General features: G+C 57.3%; 1 protein-coding gene across 3 annotated transcripts in view; it reads left to right on the forward strand.

The window, feature by feature from the left end:
• Positions 1 to 5,216, forward strand: part of LOC113204338 (uncharacterized) — a 17,131-nt gene that overhangs the window by 1,293 nt on the left and 10,622 nt on the right. The window contains exon 1 of one of the 3 annotated variants that reach the window (XM_026419499.2): positions 1,475 to 1,631. The exons of the other annotated variants lie outside the window; for them this stretch is intronic. The gene's annotated coding sequence lies outside the window, so the exon portion shown is untranslated. Of the gene's footprint in view, positions 1 to 1,474; positions 1,632 to 5,216 lie in introns of those variants that run through there. 3 annotated transcript variants of the gene reach the window in all.

The following is a 5,216-nucleotide window of genomic DNA, read 5'->3' on the forward strand; positions in this document are numbered from 1 at the left end:
CCCACAGTTCCGGAAGTAAATTTTTCTCGGCCAAACGCTTCCTGGCCTTTTTTTCAATTCAATTGAGGAACATGTCCACCAAATATCAGCCAAATTGGACGAGGTCGTAGGCACGAGCTGTCCTTCTTAAATAAATCCACTCATTGTGTGGTGCGCGGCTAGGCGCTGCTAGAGGGTCTGATTGATGGGGGTGGCCCAAAGTGAGCGTCACCGGGACACTATCGCGACGTACACAAAACGTTCGGAACGTAACAGCCTTAGAATGGGGCCCATGACGTGGTGGGCCTCGGAATGAGCCCACTTCTGGGAGCCTAAGAGCCATATGATTGGTTGAATGTTAGCGAAGCCTTTTGCTGTTTTGCTGTGCGTCTGTCTGTACTGGCCCACGTTTCTCCCGAACTCCATTACCAAAATTAGATTTAAAATAATAAGATTCATCATATTTTTTAAAAATATCGAGTCAACACGAGTCTACTTCACTTTCTACAAAAATTGTTGTTTGAAATATGAACACAGAGATCACTAAGAACGCCTGTACCGGCCATTAATAATTGTTTTTTTCCAACTATACACATTTGGTGATTTAATACAGTATCGCTTCATGTGCTTGCCGCACGTCAAAGTATACAAGAAGCGACGACTGCCGGTGGTGGCGTATGATCATACCCTCCAAATAAACAGTTCTACACTGTAAAATCCTTGGCAACGAGTAGTGTGGCTGCTTAGTAACTGAGAACCAATAGCTAACGATTTCCTTTGTAGTGCGAAGAAGAAATTCCTTCTCCTCCCACAACTTCAACAACAACGTGCTCGTTTTTAAATGCATTTTTTCAAAAGTTTGCCTCTGCGCTTCGCCTTCTCCAAGCCGATTAAAAGCACGGGGTAAGAATGATGCACTTGGTGATTGCTTTGGATCCAGCGTCTAATCCCCCATGCCACTGCCGCCAGTGCTGGCCGCGCCGCCCTCACCGTGCGCTGCTGCGCTGCTCCCAATCACAAGGCAATGTTGTCGGACGGAGTATCCTAGTATCCTTGTTTTGAAACGTCTCGCTCGGGGAGATTCCGCGCCGGGCCGGGCCGTGCAAGTCGCGCGTTTGGCCTCCGGCTATCTGGCCTGGGGCCTGCAGTTGCGGCAGGGGAGCCGGGGCGGGTGCGGGACAGGGGGGGCGGGCGGAGGTTCGTCATGTCCTTCCTCTCCTCCAGAGCGTGGTCCAGCTCCACCTCCATGATAGGAGACTGGCCGCCACAACCTGGACGGGGCAACAACCTGGCGGCTGCGTCTGCAGCGGCTGAGCCAGACTGCAGAGCGCCCGAGACCGCGCCGCCTTGCCTCCAGCGGCGCGCGGCAGGCTGCCCTCCCGGCCGGGGTCCTGTCTGGTCCTTCCCCCCCGCGAGGTGCACGCCGCCGCCGCCGGCCGCCGCCCTCCCCTCTCTCTCACACTCTCCTCCAGCGGCAGGCGAGCACACGCCGCGCGGCGCCTCATAGCCCCACACGCCGGCGTCACGGCGAGGTCTTGGAGGCGGTGCTGGTCGACCAGCAGCAGCAGCGGAACGGCGCGCGCTGTCGTCGTCGCGGAGGTGCTGCCCGCCCGGGCCATGGCGCGGCGGCGGTAGCGGAGCCAGCTCAGCAGGTGAGTGACTCGCTCGTGTTTCCTCGACGGCCCCCGATGCATCACTCGGCACTTTCACAGTCGCTCCCCGCCCCCCGCTTCTCCCCGCCGCGTCACCGCGACGTGTGCCCGACACTGTGCCGTGAATTGGTCCGTTTATTGGCGGGGCAGCGTTTAGAAGCCGTGGGCGCGGGTCTCTCTAAGCACCCGGGGGATCAGTAGGGGAGACGGGGCGGGGGGCGGCACAAGTGAGCACAGGTAAACATTGCGAAAAACGGTCGCGGGAAAGTTGGCGCGCTCGTCAAACTTGCGACGCCGCGTCGTCACCACTCGTCGTCGCCCGGGCCGCAGAGCAAAGTGCACGTGTCCCGCCGACGGCGAGGTGCCGCGGCGGGCGCCTCAAACCCCTCAGCAATAAGGTGCTCATCCCGGCAGAGTATATCGAGTAACTCGCAGTGGCTCGCTTTATGACCTCGCTTACCTCACCGGACGCCCCCGTATGTGCTGCGCGTGCGTGCGGGTGCCCCGCGGAGCCTGTAAGACCGGACACTCGCCGCTGAGGTTAGGTCCGGCGGGTCGGGCCGGTGCCGGCGGGGTGGCGCGCGCGGCGGGGGCCCTGCGCTGCCCGGCGGCGAGCCGGCGATGCGCGGTGAATGAGGAGGGTCCAAAAGTAGGTCTCGGCCAGGGCCGCGGCGGCCGCGGGAGGCCGGGAGGGCCGGGCGCCTCAGAGGCGGATAGCGCCACGCCCGAGCCGGCGGCGGTCAGGATGCAATGGTGCGGGAACTTGCTGATCCAAAACGGCGGCGGGCCGCCCTCCTCCTGGTCGGCCAGCTGCCGGGCGCCGCCGTGCTCCGCCACGCCCCACAGTGGGCGGAAATCGAAAATTCAGGGACAAAAATTACTTTTTGTTCTTGTCTTAAAACACCATTCAGTGAGGCATACTAATAGATAACATCCTAAAGGTCATAATTTTGCTTTGGTTTACTTTGCAGAAGTATTTTCGTGCTTTATAGGAGTATCTGAAGTTACCTCTCTGCCGCCCGGCGTCAGTCCGGGTCATGAGACCATTTTGAAATTTACTTTTTTACCATGAAAGCGGACTTAACTGGACAAGCCGTCGCCGAGAAGATGCAAAGAAAGGTCAAAATATTTCTTTCGAACCACAGTTTTCCTCACTCGAATTAGTATTTAAACTTAAATCATGTTTCTAAGTCGGTAAAACTCTGCGGCGTAACCGTCGGTTTATAAGGAATATCTATTGATCGCCGGCGTTCGCCGGGCAGAACTAAATTGAAATAAGTTCTTTATTGTATGGGCGATGAAGCCCTTTTTGAATTTTTTGCCGCAACGTGCCGCTTTACTTACACGATCACTTCAAACTACGAATACTGCCTCCGATGCGACCCACCCGATGGTTAGGTTGCTCGGGGAGCATAGTGTCAGTTTTTTAGTTTCAGACAGTTTGACACGAGACTGGTATGGCAAAAGGTGAGGACGTTAAAAACATTGCTTTAATTTCAACTGAAATCAAGCTCTGGAAATAAGTGAGTCATAAAAGAACGGGTGTAAAGAATATTTTGAGGTTAGGTTGACCTGTGCAGGGGAAGGACAAACGACAAAGTTGCACTTCGTGATTTCTCGTGCTGTTCGTTCCGTTTTTCATTGAAAATCGTTTCTTCTTTCATAAAAGCTGTGTTGCCTTGGCACCAATTGTTTTTTTGACAAAAATATGTAAATTGAAATAATTTTTCGACATGGCATTTTTGTATCTAATACCACTAAAACATTTTGGATCGAAATGTATGTCATAGATGACTTCTACGTTATTTAAAACGACTCGATACCAATTTTCACCGTCCTCCGTTGAGCGGTTGAATTTTGTCCCACTTTTACTGATTTCCGCCCACTGTGCGCCCCCCTCGCCGCAGCGATCCAGCAGCAGCAGCAGCACCAGTGTAATGAGGGCCATTGAAATGATTCGCCAGGCAAGGCGCAGTCCATCCGCGGCATCAATTGGCCTCCCTTCAGCCGGACGGCGGCCGGCCGGTAGTGGTACGTGATCCACCGGGATGCACGCCGGGACCGCGAGGGAGGAGGGACCCTCCGCTTAACGAGGGCTTTCTCCCGGCCCGTTTCCGCCGCCGCCCAGGGCCCCGCGCCGCCCCGCATGCACGCCGTGATGAGAGCCCTCCACCACAGTGACGGAGTTTGATTAATGTGCGTTACATTATTCGCCGCGTGGTCCACTTTTTCCCGCGCGGCGGCGGCCGCAGCGGCGGCGTCATGTCACCCGTCACCTCCTCCAAAACTTTTGTTATTGTTGGGACGACGCGACGCGACGCGCTGGTGATGTCCTCAACGACAAAAAATGAAACAACTTTCCCCGCGGATGATGATGATGGTGGTGGTGGTGGTGGTTCCGTCGCGTCCTCGTCGCGCCCGCAGGCCCGGCCCCGGCCCGGCAGCACCCATTCACCCACTCGGCGTCTAATTGTTACGCGCGGCCCGGCCGGCGTGATGGACGCGTTTGAGTGGAAATAACGTGACAGCCGCTGTGAATAACGCGGCCGTGTGTGACCGCTGCTGCGGCGGCGCGAGGACAGCACGCACATTGCGCACGTGCTGTCACGGTATTGTCGCGTGTGTTATTGTCGCACGTGTGACCATCGTCGTCATTAGCCTTTTTTTTCCACCACCCCACCCTGACGCGCGACGTGTCGACAAGCGGGCGCATTGTTGGTGTTGGGGGGCCCCGAGCAAGGACCTGCTGCTGCTGCTGCTCGCAGGACCCACCGCAGGCGGGAGGAGGAGGACAGTCCGCCGCAGGACACCGCGTACAGAAGGTTTGTTGGAGCTCATTGTCGTCGCCGCGGTGCCTGGCAGCCCTAAGAGGTCCTTGCGAGGTCCTACACTGGCCCGGGAGCGGACTCGGAGGCCGGCGCTCGTGTGCGTGTGTGTCGGCAAGTCAGTATGGGTTGAAGTGTCTGTGTGTGTGTGTGTGACTGTGAGCACGTGCGTGTGTGTTGGTGTGTGTCCTCCGTGCAAGACAACGTACACGTGTAGCAGCGAGTGTGCGTGAGCACCGCTAAACGTCAACAGCGCACTGCCGCAGCGGAAACACAAAGCTGCGAGCGGGAAACACGGCAGGGGCGCGCGCCCGGGCCGCGAGGAAGAAGAGCTCCAGGAGAGAGGAGCGCAGGCGTATCGCGCGCTGACCTTGAGGCCGCCAGGCTGCTGGGAGAGGAGAAGAAAGGCCCGCCGCGGCCCGGGGAAAGAGAAACAAACGGAGGGGAGCTCCATTTACTTCGTTGGCGTGGAAATGTGGTCAAAATGACTACAAAAATGCCAATTTATCCTGTGGCCTTGGGCCTCAATGAGACCTCAATAGACGTGATCTTGATCCTGTTGGGCTCCTCTCCGCCGGGTGAGAGAGAGAGAAAGAGAGAGAGCAGCAGCTGCTCCATCCTACTTACTGGCCGGGGCTTTATTGTAACATGAATCCGCACAGGGCGGGATCCAGTCGGTTGCCACGGCCCACGGCGTCGTATACCGGTCGTCGTCGGCCAAGTGACGGCGGGCGGGGCGCGGCCAGCAGGGTGGCGGGGC

The sequence above is a fragment of the Frankliniella occidentalis genome, unplaced genomic scaffold, assembly GCF_000697945.3.
Source record: "Frankliniella occidentalis isolate FOCC.00 unplaced genomic scaffold, Focc_3.1 Scaffold253, whole genome shotgun sequence".
Taxonomy (NCBI): domain Eukaryota; kingdom Metazoa; phylum Arthropoda; class Insecta; order Thysanoptera; family Thripidae; genus Frankliniella; species Frankliniella occidentalis.